This window comes from Anser brachyrhynchus (genome assembly GCF_964034855.1).
Source record: "Anser brachyrhynchus genome assembly, chromosome: 6".
NCBI lineage: Eukaryota > Metazoa > Chordata > Aves > Anseriformes > Anatidae > Anser > Anser brachyrhynchus.
The window spans coordinates 22,036,527-22,052,387 of record NC_137700.1 but is presented as its reverse complement, the minus strand read 5'-3'; the positions used below and the strand labels follow the sequence as shown (position 1 = coordinate 22,052,387).

Below are 15,861 nucleotides of genomic sequence, written 5' to 3'. Positions count from 1 at the left end.
AGAAGGGTCTGAGTGCCAGGAGCTCCAGGATTCTAAGGGAGCACCAGGGACAGAAGAACAAAAAAACAGCCACCCTTTGTTTTTAAGAGGGGGCTGAATATGTATTCCGGTGATGGTATGACGCTGTGGCTACAGTAGCAAGAACCACAGCTGAAGATATGGATGGCCCTTTCCATTCTTAAGCTCCTATTACGTATTTGAAATAATGAACTTACATCCAATTTGTAGCCAAAACCGGTCATCACATCTCAGCCTTTAAAGTTTAATATCAGTATTAAACTACAAAATGTCCTTCACAAGCCCACTCTTAATGAAAGTTTGTTCTCTCTTTTTGTTTTCTTTTTCTTGAAGATACTTCTTGCAGATAATGGACTTTCATAGAAGACAAAGTTACAAAGTAGCTTAAAAAGCAGAAATGAAGTTTAACATTGGACATCTCAAACCAAAGGCTGCAGCACACAAGGAGTTAATTCTCACTTAATACCTTTAACCCTTACAACAATTTAGCTACGGAGTAAGTAAAGACTAGAATCCAGCCCGGCCACTTCATCTTACTTTTAAGCCTAACAGCTGTAATTGGTTTTGTCTTGTTATTTACAAGTATTCAAGAGCAAGTGTTTCTTTAGCATAAAGACCTGTCTGCTATTCCCAACACAAAGATGTTATCAGACAATCCCACACACCAGTAAATCAGTGAACTCATACACAAAAAAAAAAGAAAAAGAAAAACAAAGCAAAACAGAACAAAAATGCCTTTAACAGCCCTCCCCACCTTTCCAAAGAACATTAAAACCTTCGCACCACAATTTTACAGTCGACTGCTTTTCTGGCAAAGCTATTACACCTGAGCAAATATGACACAAGGTGACAATACAATTATTCCACCAGTGATTTAACACAAGCAGGTAACTATAAAGAAGCGATCAAGCCCCAAACTTCTTTACAGTCTGTGTATTCACTGTCCAAGTGTAAGGTGTGAAACACAGCATCTGGGGCTAACTTTCTTGCCTCAGCAGCTCATTACAACAGCTGAGAGAGGAGCACTTCATCGTTAAGCAGAGCAGCACTCTCATTAAATTGCACTCTTATTTCATAGGGTTGTAACTGCAAAGCCATGTGGATTATGTTCCTGCAACCTGAGTACTCACACCATAGATAAAATGCATCAAATAACCCCTTGCTAGCCTAAGCCCCTCCAGGACAAGAATACCTAAAGCGATAGCTACGTTCAGGTAAGAGTAACTGGGAATTCATATACACAGTCTCAAACTCCCTAAAGCAAGACTCAGTCCTGTAAAAGCCCACAGTGCATTAATATTAATATCATTAATTATTTACTCTATCCCCTACACTATTAGCTTACCAGCTCCACCAATTAGAGGACTTTATAAGAAGGAATGAAATGTGGACCTAGAGTTAACCTTACACAGTAACATGCTATCCTCTTGTAACAACAGAGCACTTCAAATAAAGGCTTTCTTCTTGCATATGAAATATGTGTGTGCACATATGCACTCAAATCCATTTTGTCCTCAAGAAGTGACATCAGAAGTATAATAAAGTTAAATTATTCATATTAAATGGGATGCAATAATCATTAGAAATTACCTTTTTTTTTTTTTTTTTTAATTAAAGCACATCCTTAGATTGATAGCACTATTGCAGTGAGCACCATGCAAGGAAAATGCAGAAATCCAAGAAGAATAATTAGCAAAATAATACTAAGCAGTCCACGTAAGCAACACACCAGGAGTCAGGAAAAGAATTGCTATGCAGCAAGAAAAGTTAAATATGAAGGGTACTCAAGTTATAATTGAATAACTTCGTTGTAAAGATACACATGGAAGGTTAACTCTGGTATCAGAAAGAGGAGACGGAGGGGAGAAAGGGTAATGGACAGTACCAGCAGCACTGTTGCTGTTTTACCAAGTTTAGAGGCATATCAACAAACTAGCCATGTACAAGGCTGGGAGTTTACTAAGCCCTAATTCTACAAACCGCAAAATTTTGCCAAAATGCTACTTGGTATGTTAGGCTGTTAGACAAGAGGTTCCCTCAAAATAAATTCCTCAGAGGACAAAAAGAAGAGTTGTGCAAGCTATACGTTGCAGCAAGCGTTAAACACCAGCACAAATAATTGAAAAACAAATGTTGAAACCTTTTCTATTTCACTGTGGGGAACCACGCTGATGTGAGAGAGGGACTGAAGTTTCACAGAGGACATTCTGCCTAAACCAAAAAGGCTGCTTTTGGCACTGATTCTGGCACTACAATCAAATGAGGAGTTCATGGTGACAGGTTTCCTAAAAATGTTGATTCGGGGTAAATTTGCTACTGACAACTCCAAGGGAAAGGCAAAGCAGGGAAAAATGCAGTTTTCCTGACTTGATGCTACAAAGTTTGCCTGGCTGGGCTATGCAGCAAGTTTCCCTGCCCAGTCTATACGCAGGCACCTTGCACACAACCTCCCCTCGCCGCTGCCTGCCCCCAAAACAAACCCGAGACAGCACGGAGCGACGCCGATCCCTGCTCAACACGCGCCAAAGGAACAGCACGGAGAAAAATACCTTTGCATGTCAGACCAAGGGGCACGCCGCTGCCGCTCCGCATCCCTGCGTCCATCCCAGGCTCTCAGACAGCAGCTGCAAGGGATGCGCCTGCCCCTCTGCCTGCTGCTCCGCTCGGCGCTTGTCCTGCGGAGAGTGGGGCTGGGGGCTCCTGGGGATGCTCCAGCCCCCAAGGCCGGATCTGGATCCCCGCGAGTAGCGGTGCCAGGTGCTTTCTGCTCCACGTCCAAGCTGCCTGTGCTGGCGGCGCTCTGCCGGCGCCTTCTCTCAGCACAGCGGCGTACGCTTGTTTATGATACCAGCTGACGGGAGAGGAGTAATCTCCTTAAAGCCCTTCTCAGCACAGTAGTGCTGCTCGTTGAGTCCACAGCACCTGAAATAAGGGTGCTCGATGCGAGACGGGAGCGTCGCCTGACAAATCTCTCAGACGTTTAGTTACCTTTATTGTATTTGAAAAGCATTCACTGAAACTCCCATTTCAAAAAGCCTGTGCAGAATCACAATGTGAATGAAGTGAGACTGCACAGGAATCTCATCAAGTTTATTAAAAGTTGAATGATTAATAAGAACAGGTGGGATTTCACACTGAGCACCACCCTCTCCAGGGCTTATATCTGTAGCAAGTCCAGTAAGCCCTGCCTGAGTTTGGGTTTAGCTTTAAACATCTATGCTTCAGCCTGAGCAAGGGAGGTGTAATTAGCAACCCTGCTGTGAGATGGAGAAAAACCTGCAATGACAGCAGGATGGGCACCACAGAAATGGGACCTGTCTGGGAATGAAAGCTAGTGGTTGTCCTCTCAGAGGTTTTCGGGGCCAAATTGAATTAACTTCAGAGGTCCTGGAACCATTTCCTACTCTAACACTGTCCCTGTTATGAACATTTATTTTTTAAAAAATATGAAAAAAATCCCATAGCACTTTGGTTATTTGAAAGCCTATGCTGGGACTAAAATCATTCATTAGCTCTTTTTAAAAAATATACAGAACCCTCTTGCACAACTGCCTAAAAATTTTGCTTCTTACACACAAACACAGTAAGTATCACTCAGTAAGACTTAAGTGATTTTAATTTCCTTCAAAAGAAACCCACAAAACTTTATAAATGAGACAAATTAGAAAAAAAATAAAACACAACTATTTTCTTTGTCCTGTAAGACCAAGATTATCACTGATACCTGTGCACTGAAAATTTCTAAAATTTTAAGATATACATAAATAAAAAACAGAATTGAGAAACACTTTATGTAGTAAAATATGGGGCAGTTACTCTTTTCCAGTAAGGGTGTGTGCATTTACCTTGCTCTGCTACCTATTTGCTTTCCTTTTCCCCGTGAGGCACACCTGTCTGTAGTACAAGCCACAAGCACCTCATTCTCCAAGCACTAAGCACAGCTCCTGTTAGAGCACAGGGTCTTCGGGCCAGCTTTCTGCTTTCCCCTCACCATAAGAATTCCTACAGGTGGAAAGGATGATCCAGGAGAAACTGCCACAGAGAAAGAGAAAAGACTTCCTGCTCAGCGTGGACGTATACAATAAATATTTAATATGCTACAACAATATTATTGTTGTTAGTTTCATATTTTCTTGGAATATGATCAGAAGGAACTAATTCACCTTACGGTCTGGAATACTTGAGAGCTTTACATAAGCAAAATATTTTGGAAGTGTGAAAATCAGGCATAAGTAATGATGGTTGGCTTATTAAAAGGTACTCATTAATTTCTTTACCTTCTGAGAGGATCCTACACATCACCAATGATGCTGGCGTTCAAATGTTCTAAAGAGGCCCAAGGTCACCATTTCGCAGAGGATATTCCCTGCAATAAACTGATGAGAATGCCCAGTGCCTTCTTGAAATGTATTTACCCAGTTACAGTCCAACATAGAGAAGATAAAAACACATTATTGCAGACCCAGAAGGGTAGTTTTTGCACTCAGGGACAGGCTGCCTGTGAAATAAAGTCTGCTTTGCTAAAAAGGAAGAGCTCTAGTCCCATTAAAGAGCCGTGTTTGTTCCCCACCAACCTCCTCCCCACCTATGGCTTCCGAGAGGGTGTACCTGTACACCCAACTCACCGCTGGCCCAGACAGACAGACCTTCTGACCTGCTGCAACACTGCTGCTCAGCTCTGATTCTGCCCGGTTACACACAGGTACAGCAAGGTCTTCCATCAGTCTTTTAAAATATATATTCGTATAAAGTTACTTTCCATCTTCTAGCTATTTTAAACACCTCGTATGACATGAAGATCATTGGAAATAATGGAGTGAGTCCTCCCAAATCACAGTTCTGGGCATATGAAGGAGAGGCAGGTGATTGGGATCAGTCAGCCTGGATTTACCAAAGCTCAGTCATGCCTGACTGACCTGACTGCCTTCTGTGATAAAATGTCTGGCTTTGCGGATGAGGGGACAGCAGCTGTCATTTCCCTTGACTTTCACAAAGTTTTCAGTGCTGTCTTCCACCACACTTGTGTCCAAGTCAGGATGGCATGGTCTGAGTGGGTGAACAACTGAAAAAATGGATGGCTTAAACAACTGGTTGAATGGTGGGGCTCCGACTTGGCAGGAGAGACAACGGGCCTCAGCTGAGACCAGCCAGGTTTGGACAAGACTTACGGACTGCCTTCTCCTCAGAAGGCCAGGAGGGTTGTGCAGCAGGCTGCCAGCAAGGCCATGCAGCTCCTCTTCTCTGAGGGCTTTGGGCCTGGCTGGACAAAGCCCCAGGCAACCTGTTCTGAGCATGAAGATAGGCCAGAGACCCCTGGAAGTCCCTCCCGATGTAAAATTTCCATCATTCTTGGTATTGTCTAGAATTTACATACTTGCACAAACAGGCAGTGGTTTCTTTTGTTACTTGGCAGCTGCTAAATACAGTTGGGAGCTAGTAATCTGGAAAGAAAGAAATGTTGGTAGATCAAGTCCGAAAGTTACCAACATAGATATTTCCAGCTAAAAGCAAGGCCACAGCCACACAAAGCACTTTAAAATACTCATGGATTTAAGATTTTGAGTAGATTAGTTGAGGCAAAGGAAACCACTTACAGCCTTCAACTGTATAGGTGTCCATAGGTCTTGGAAGACAGCAGTATAGGGAAAGTGTTGTAATTACACCGGGCAAAATACAGAATCATTTTGGCTATAACCTGCTGCAACATCTCTACTATCTTCCCGAGAAGAGGAAAGTTTGCAGTTCTGGAAGGCAGAAAATATTGCTGGACACTCAGTAACTGATCTGGGGGAGGGGAAGGCCAATGAAAAATTGTTCCTGGCTTCATTCTTCTATTTTCTATTTAGTTGGTTTGGGCCCCAAGTAAAATATTTGCCTATATTATAAATTCCTGGAAAAAGGAGTTTATAATAAAATGCTGACAGACTCTTAACTACAGTAATCCAGTAGCAGGACCATTATAACGCGCCAGCGGGCGTTCAGACAAGGCCATCCTTCTTTGTGACCAGCTCCGGGAGAAGAGGTTTTAAGGAATGGGTGGTGAGAAAACTGAACACCATTTGCACAGCTGCACATCACAAAAGCACTGACTGATTCTGCTCCTGCCTTTTTCAGTACTTTTGTCACCAAGAGGCAAGGTGTAAAGAAACACAATCACAGCATAGGGGAAGGCTGGAGCGTGTTCTGCAGAGACCTGTAATCTGCCCATCTGTTCACAGGGAGGGATTACACCAAATCCCACTGAGCTTTCATATTCACAAACACAGGAGGAGCAGTAATTGGTTTACTAAAGTTTGTTAGTCATAATTTCATCACAAAATCCTCTCAAGGCAAGTTCATTTACAGTATTAATTTTTTCTCTCTTTTCAACGGCTCATTTGTTCCATAGCACTATAAATATTATGTGAATGAAAATCACAGGAAATGGCTATTCTGCACTTCAGTGCTTTATTATAAGATATGCTTCGCAAAAAAAATAAATAAATCATGAAGCTAACGGTATCCACATTTACATAGCTCCTTTCAGAAGGCATATCTAGGACTCTTTCTAGAGCACCAAATTACCAACCTGCAGAACTGACTATATGCAAACAATCCGATATATTCCATATGCAGCTGTGAAGACTGCCATAAACATTTATATTCGTGCTGGTTCATCTGTGCTGGGATTAACTGAGTGAGAAAAGCTGGCCAAGGACACCTATTTAAAGACCCGGCAGGTTTAAGTAGATGGAACCAGCGCGGTAACTTCTCATCTAAAGTACAGTGCGGCTAATGACTGCACAACCTGCAATGCCTTCTGCAAAGGTAACATCCTGCACACATGGCATGCCAGGGAAGCTGTGTTTGATGTGCAAGGAGCCCTTTTGGTGCAGGTCCTCAGCACAATTTCAGAAAGCTATCAGGACTCTGCTAAAACATGTCGGGGCTGTGCACAGGCAGGGTACGCATGCTTGCGGCCTGGTAGGGACAAGGCCCTGCTGTGAACTGCTGCGGCAGAGCGGGAGGAGGAGTCCCATGTGTGACATGGCAGCACCTGAAGGGAAACAAGATTTCAGGGAAATACGTGGGATTTGCAATGCCTAAAGCAACAGTGCAGACTTGAAAATCTCCTCGTGTGCTCGGTAGCTGGTGAAAGAGCACAGGTGATACTGCACTTTGATCTTAAAATCACCCTGCTGTCTGAAGCTCCATCTCGATGCAGACCAAGAACTTAGTCCCACCAAGGCTGACAAACTCAATACTTTCCAGCTTAAGCCAAGCGAAATCCAGACAATGAGGCCCTGGAGGTAACAGTTTCCTTAAAAATCACCTCCCACGGCCTTCACAAGGTGGCAGTTATGGCTTTCTAGAAACACCCTGAGCCAGGATGGAGAGGCCTTTCATTCTCCTCATGGGAAATGAGACCCAACACATCCTCCAGGGCCAGAAGAAAACAAGAATGTACCACTCCTGTTTTGCAGGAAAATGCTTTAAGCACCAGGATATTTACAATTCTTGTAGACATCCCTCACCTTTGCTGCTGAATCTCTGCCAGCAAAGCAGGTTTTACCAGGCTCTCACCTCGCTCTCCTGGTGATCAGGCTGTTTAATGTAAAACACAGAAAAAGTCCCAGGACCGAAACTCCTTCCGCTGGCATAGTTCACACAGAAAATGTGAGCTCTGCTAAACACTTGGAAGAAAGAGGATAAAAATCTGTTCCCAAAGCAGCAACCCAGCGGTGGGCTCAAAGCTCTCCTCGCAACACCCCTGAGGATGCTCGTCCTGCCTGGTGTTGCTGTGCTGTGATGCCCTGACAGCGTAGCAAAGAGACCCAGGGTGGAGGTTTGGAAGGTGAGGCACGGTGCCACACTAGCATGTGCCTACAAGCCTCATGCAGGATTCAGGCTGGGATCCAGGGATCTCAGAAAAAGAGAAGGTTTTCTTAAAATTCACGTCATATTCCAAAGGGGCAGAGGAACGTAGACAATATCACAAAAACACACACACACGTACATAAATGCACACCTATAAAAACAACTATGGGTGTATATATATATATATATATAAATTGCCTAGTAAATGCACACGTTTTAGGTGTAAGAGTTTTGCACCCCTTTTGTCCCCTTTAAGCCTACCCAAGTTCAGAGCACCAAGGAATGCCAAGCACTGAAAACACGACAGAGCCAAACTGCTGAAGTCGCAGTCAAACCATAACTAGGAATTATGATTATAATTCTCCCTCTTCTTTCTCTCCAAATGGCTGTATAAGGTGTGCCCGAAAAGCTCTCCTTGGTAACACAGCAGCGACAATCCACTGCAACATCCAAATCCCATGGTCTTGCCCTAGAAGCCTCTCTGCAGTTCCGATGGCTTTGCACTTCTATTACTTTGTCAACAAGAAGGCAAAAAATACCAGCTGCTAGGGCAGTATTGTCCTGTAAACACCGAAGCATGAAATCAACAGCTTCGCAAGCACACGCTGCCACTACCACAACAATTAGGATGTGAGCAGCTAACCACAGATAAGGACTGGTTTACTGCTGTCCTGCTCAAACCCCACTCGTTTGGGATTGTGTTCTGCTTCCTTCTCGCCAGGAGAGCAGCAGGCAGCAGAGGAAACAAGATTTGCCCATCCTTGAGCAGTAACAGGACAGACAACTGCATCAAAATGAAATGCCCTTTGTAGAAAAGCACTATCTTATATTCAAACACCAATTTTTGTGAAAGATCCTACATCTCCTCAGCTAGTAATTTTAGAAAAGCTGTAATCTTTCTGGGATATTTCCCTAATAGCACCAGCAATAACCCCAAAATTGAAGTAGGACTTTACGCACATTTGTTTCTCTGTTTGGTATCTTCTCCCATACTCTGCTCACTGTTTCCAACTGCCACGCTCACTGCATTCAATTGATTGTCTGCTTTTCACTACCTGAAAATTTATTCTTCAAGTAGTTATTCTTAATACACCACTCATGCAACTAAGTTATTTCAAAAGGTGAAAGGGTATCTTTGGAGAGATCGCTTTATTGTCGTGCTTTAATGTCAGAATGCAACACAGCACATTATACGGTACAGTACTATACAGTAAAATACCCAGTGAATTTACTTTTACTAAAGTACCACAAAAAAATTTAGTTATTATTTTCAAAGCTCACCACATACACAGCCCTGATCAGTAACTGCTACATACTGAAGACTAAAACCAAAACTGTACTTTTTGGTATCCAACCTGGGTTAACTTTTCCCGAGGAAACAACAGCAACCTCAGTTTGGGCATTGACATGTCTGGTGGGATCCTCATAGGAATTCCACTTCAAGCGAGAACCGCTTTGTTTTGGCAGTCCAATATACCGTATAGATGCATGTTAACGGAGGTCTGCAAATCAACTGCATGCCAGCTCTTTGTCAGGCAAGGCTAATCCCCACAGATTAGAGAAGGAAATCCTCATATTCCCCTGGGTCCTAAACCCCTGACATTACAGAAAAGCATTTTGCTTCCTCTTAAATAAACTTCTGAGTGAAAAAACAGAGTTGTCCGTTCATTATTACAACCTGCACTACAAATATCAGAGGAGGTGACCTAAGGCCACCAACCTCTGTGCATTAATTCCCAGACCACCAACTACCAACACCTTGATTAATGCAAGGATCACATGGTTCCTTGTTGTCCGTAAGGAACCTGCAAACTCAGCCCCGATCCCTGTTTTTCTGGTGTCACTATGCAACTGCTCTGCAATGAATGCTGAGCACTGGAGCTCCTAGTACTGGTTCTGAAACTCTGAGATGGAAGATCTAGATAACTCTTTGTTCTGCACCACAAAATGAAGATCTTCCCTAAGAAGAGTAGTATTTGCCATCAGATTCCTATAACGGACTGTCCCCAAAGTCTGCGGGCACCACTTGGCAGGGGTATCCAACCCCATGCTTGAACAGAACCCTTTACACTCTCCATAGCTTCTCCGCTCCCTCACCTGCTTCAATTTTTCCTTTTCACCCAGTCCCTTTCTCCCTCTGAACACGCAGAATTATTAAATTCCCACTGTGAGCTTCCAAGAGAAAGATGCCACAAAAAAGTGCCCCTCTGGCCACCTCAGGTACACACACCCAAACTGCAAACAGCCCAGCAAACACAGCCAGAAAAGAATTACCTACCCACTTTGCTCCAAACCTCTCTTTCTCAAAAAAAAGCTCTGAATCAAGACTGAGTTTCAGGGCATTTTTAGCAACCTTTCCAGAGGCACAGACAGTGGTGTAACTCTGAGAGGCTGCTGGTTTGGTTCCACCTTTGAGTCACTGTGTTTTGATTCACTTTTCTCAGAGTAAGCACGCATATTAAAGACGGGGTCTGAAAATATAGCCAGGAGTTAAATGTTCGGCTAGACTTCTACAACTCTGAATATATGCTAGTGTTATTCTTGAAGGATTAAAAATGAAAACAGAAGAGGAGACTTTGCCAGCAATCTGACACAACTGAAGAATTGCCACTTTTTGCCACAATGTGGGACACACAGTAAGTGAGCAGAGAGCAAGTAATAACCTTCCTAGTGCCAATGAGCTTATTGTGCACGTGGCTAGAGAGGATTGACTTGAGCTAGGATGAGCAGAAAGGATGCTGGCATTCTGGCTCATCCACATTGCCCATGGCAAATCACAGAGCACTCAATTCCCATTTTTTCCCAATTCTTTTATAATGTTGGCAGTATGTGCTTCTTAAAATACTCTGCAGAGCTGACATTTATTTGCTGTTGAAAATTCTTGATTGTTTGGATACATTTTGTGCAGTAGAAAAAACGTGTCTATAAAATATTTCTCTTCACATTTCTTACCCAGCTGAGGAAGGAAGATTATAAGTACTTGCTGCCTTAAACTTCACCTATTGGAATCATTTCTATGTTAATGCATTATTATGTGATAGACTCTGAGCAAGGGTCAAGTAGCTCTCCAAAGAAGGAACATTGTGCAGTATTGTGAAAGTTAATGGGTACATCTTTAAATTATATTGAAAAGAACAAAGAGTGGATTAAGAACACTTTTAGGTATTCCCCAAATTCATTTTATGTTCATTCAGGTCTTGCAGGAAGTAAGATAAAAGATTTCAAATGGCATTGAGTTTTTTTTTCATGTGTTATACAGAAAAGACAGAGGTAATTCCCACTCCGGTTTAAAATCTTTCCTACATAACCCTCTCAGTCCCTTTTCATCTCCATGTGTTGCTCTCTGTCGCATTCCTAATTTCTATGCTGAAGTACTGCAGAGCTGGATGGACCAGCCCAGAGAAAAGTGCAGCAGTAAGCGCTGTCAGTGTTGGGCTACAACAAACGACTTAGGAACAACCACTTTTACAGAGTTAAGAATTTCTTTTTCACAATGAGCCTAGTGAAAGAGGAAGAGGAAGGAATATTATCTTTTAGTGGTTTTCTGACTGAAACCCCTGTAACTGCAACCATTACACAGGTTGTGCTAACAGAAAATAACTTTTTAGAAACCTCCTTGCTAGGTCCTCTGAGATGAGACAACACAAGGAACGACACCCTACCACCAGCAGAAGTTTTCATCATTCATGTGCCCATACTCTTGCTGTCTCATGGCACTGTATAGGAAGATACTTTACAAATATACTTGCAGAACCACTGTGCTGTCCTCTTCAAATCTCTCCTTCTTGTTCTTGCTATAATTGCCAAATGCAAGTGGATAGACAAAGAACACAGTTTTTAACACATTTTTGTCATATTTATATTTTTCAATGAGCATATAATTCAAAACATGGTCCAGATCTTGACAAGGCCTATTCTTTCTCCCTTCTAAATGCTAATTATGTTCACATAATTTGTCTTAATCAAGAAAGCTCCCTTGGTTTAAGCCTAATCCTTTCACATTCTCACAGAAAAAAATAAATATGAAAATGAGGAGAGGACCACAATGAAAGAAAAACAACCCAGCAGTGAACAATCTTGGGTACATCCTTTACTACCTGGTGCTGTCCTGACTCCTTGCTGCCTAAGACCTGATTTGCCCCTTGAAAAGCACAAATAAAGGAGCCACTTGGATGCTGGACACCAGGTTCAAACACATAGTTGACTCCTGATGTCTCCTATTCCACTTTCTTTCTTTCCAAATAAAAAGTAATAACGGAGGGTATAAGGAACAAACCGTGAATAGGCCAAGCCCTGAGCACAACTTGACTCAACGCTGAAAGCAGCCCACAGAAACCTGGGGTTTGATGTGCTAGGGGATACATCCAGGAAGATGCAGGTGTTGGGAGGCTTATGGTCCCTAGTACTTCTCACAACACCAGTCTAAGCATATGCCCCAGATAAAGCTAGTTAAAATCTTGGAACTTAGGGAGCCAAGAGCACGATGGTAATCATTTTAATGCCCTCAATATGCAGTTCAAAACAGAGGAATATATCTAAATAACGTACTTGCTAGGCTTGGTTTTATCTATAATGTCCATGACATCGGAAGGTCAACAGGAAACACGAAATAGCAAAATCAGCTCAGCTACAACAGAATACAGACTGTCCCACAAATTTCTCTGCTGTTCTGCTCATCTGTTACACGTTGCATCTAATAGCAGATGAAGAATAATGACAAATCATATTTAATAAATTCAAAATGTGAAACAGTTGAACTAATTTGCATTCTTGCTGATAATTATAACTGATCTTCAATATCAGATTGTTACCAATCTTCATCTAATGAGACAGCAGCTTATTGATGAAGAAAAATTGAGATTTTGTTTGCATTGTACCAAATTATAATTACCTAGAAATAAATACTCTATTGTCATACATTCAGAAGCAAACTTAATTTCAATGCAAAGTAAGCATCTTAAAACCCCATTTCTCAGCCTTTTGGCTAAAACGTTGCGTCTGCCTTTTTGACTCACAGAGGTACGTGCAACTGTCAAACAGAAGCACCAGCACCCAAGTGAATTTTCTCATTTGAGATCATCCTGTGATCTATACCTGATTATTATACTCAAGACGAGAGCACTTCATTTTATGATCGATACAAGCTGGACATCCAATGTGTACATTCAGTATAAGTAAATGTTAACATTTTTAAAACATAATAATATCAGGAAGTTAAGATGCTGCTGAGAATAAATCAATACAAATGAGCAGTGATACCTATGTAAAGTATGAACATACATCTGTTCATGATAGGAGCCCTCATTTCTAAACACCCGCACAATTTTTCTATGGGAGAATTTTTCATTTCTTTAAAAACAATAAAAAACCTATCACAACACTGAGAGGTGATATATGAGTCTTTCATTGCAAAAAGCAACGTTAGAGTTCAGCTGGTTTTGCCTAGGGACATTTAGTTATATGGGAGAGATGAACTATTTTCGTAATCCAGAAAAAAAAAACAGCAGTCTCTCCACCCAAATTTACTTTTAGGCTAGGATTAGTAATGAAAAATCTCAATCGATAAATGAATTTAAGGGTTGCAAGCACTGAGGTAGTACACTGCGCTGAAGACCTGCTTATAATTTTGACTATGGCAGAACTGTATTATGTTGTGTTCTCCCACCCCTCTGCTATATGGACCACACAGTTTCACAAATCAAAAACAGTCATAGTGAGGAATGAAAGCTGACTTTTTTCCCCCCTTAGACAATAACAAGTTCTCTTTGGGAGGATTCAAAACCTCCTTCTTCAGAACATAAATTAATGGTGATTAAACAGATAGAAACACTGTAAAGGGGGAAAAAAAAATCAAAACCAAGAGGCAAAGGGCTTGCCACGGCTGGAAACAAGCAAGTCACTGTCAGTATCCCCTCCGACTGACTAGACTCTTGCACCGACTCTGCTTTAAGGACCAGCTGGATAGCTGCAGAAATGGGTTGTCCCTTCTTTGCCAGTGTCTGTCCAGATTTGCTATTTTTTAGGCCCTAATATGCAATGGACATGTGTATATGATATCTCCATTCCCCACTGCCACCCCCTCCAAAAGAAAAACGATAACCCTAAGAAACCCTTCCTTGTGTTTGCAAAGACAGAAAAGCGATACCCCAGGATAAGGATCCCAAAACAGCCGTTTTCATGACTTTCAATCTGTATCTTTTGATTTGGACCAAAAATAGCACCTCTAAATCAGTGCACTGGGTAAAAATAGTAGCAGCAATAATAATAACAACCCTAATAATGAGGATGGAGCTCTTTTTAAACGACAGAGTTTGATTTTAATCCAAAATTAATTTGTGAAGAATTACAGTATTTTGTAATACTTATGATCATTGTTTCCTCCTTCCATTCAGCTTTCAGGATGCTATTTATAAGAAGAAGGAGTCACTGCCTTTTCTTGGAACGAGCCCTCAGCATGGCTATATGTAACAAGCCTGACCACGCACCAACTTGGGGGCAGGTGCTTTTGGGGAGACCGACAGCAACCTCCACCAAGTAACAATGAAACCTCTGTTCTGGGATTAACTGTGACATGAGAAAGAAACATGCTCAAGAACAGGAAAGGCAGCGGCAGTCTTGATAAGAAAATGTTGCCCCAAGACAGAAGCACCCTGATAACCCTCTCAAGGGCTTGAGAAAGGACCGCAAGTGGCTGCTGAAAGTTTGCTAAGACAGCACTTTAACTGGGGAACGTTATATCCCTGCAGCCACTGAAAGCTCACTCTTTTTGAGAAAACCTGTATGGCCTAGTGGAAACTAATGCCCGTGGCTGAAAACTTCCCATAAAGAGCCTTCATTTCAGAGCTCATTTAGCTTTATCTCCTGTGAGGTCATGAGATAAGCAAGCGTGCCTCAGCGTTTGGGACACTCTCTGCATCGAGTGAGTCTGGAGCCTCAGTGCAGGGCAAGATGTGGCCAGGATGGGTTCGGTGCGGGTTATTCAGGGAAGCTTAAATAAATAAAAGACTACTTCTGACCTTGCCTTGCCTTTCAGGGCATCACTCTCCATACAAATCCTGCCTCTGCAGCTGGAATTTCAGGGCTCTTGCAGCATCCCCAGCAGCTCACACCGCCATCACCTGATGCAGCTTAGGGTCACTTATAATTAATTATTGGCATCTGTGAAGGAGACACTGTTAGGTCATAACAGACATTTCTGCAGACAGCACGAAGATAACAGATTTTTTCTTAAATGTGAACAGTGCTCTGGAAGATTGTGGAGGTATTTAGTACTCTGTGTTTTCAGGGACCAGTTAAAAAGGATCAGCAGAATTGATTATGTACGCTGGAAGTGCAGAATGAGAAGTTCATTTTCTCACTTCTTCTCATACCCACGCCAGCAAGCATTAATATCCCACACAGGCACAGGGATTACAGACACCAGCAGCGCAGATTTCTTCCTATGCTTTTACGCTCCATATAAAAGACTTAAGAAGCTTCTTGCACTGATTCAAAAACATACTGAAAAAAAAACGTGTATGTAGCACAGATTACTGAAGGGTTCCTTGTACAAAGAAGCTTTACCTGCATTTTAGGGAATCTTTCCTTGCAAAATACAATCTTCAAGTTGCTGCAGAACATCACAGCTGCAAAAAGCTTTTACAGAGACCTTCTGCACCAACTCATTTGCTAATGTCTCCTGTTGACTGATCTAAGCCTGGCCTCAATCTTCTTTTAATGAAAGAGGAAGGAAGAGGATACTTTAACAGCTATTATTAGCTCTTAGTACCTGTCCAAAGAAAACAAAACAAAACAGCACCTTCAATTCCCAAGGCTTTCGGCTTTCTCACATGCCCAATGGGACATTTTTCAAGAAAATCAATATATGTAAAAAATAAAAATAATAATAATAAAAAAATTAACTCCTCTAGCTTGCTCTGAGGCTATTGGGGTGGCTACCTGCTTTTTGGCCACTGCAAGTTTTTTGCACCACCTTGAAGATCTGTA

General features: G+C 42.1%; 1 protein-coding gene across 25 annotated transcripts in view; it reads right to left on the bottom strand.

Moving 5' to 3' along the window:
- The window catches only part of PCDH15 (protocadherin related 15), a 539,977-nt gene that overhangs the window by 406,614 nt on the left and 117,502 nt on the right, over positions 1-15,861 (bottom strand). The window contains exon 1 of one of the 25 annotated variants that reach the window (XM_080598433.1): positions 2,568-15,849. The exons of the other annotated variants lie outside the window; for them this stretch is intronic. The gene's annotated coding sequence lies outside the window, so the exon portion shown is untranslated. Of the gene's footprint in view, positions 1-2,567; positions 15,850-15,861 lie in introns of those variants that run through there. 25 annotated transcript variants of the gene reach the window in all.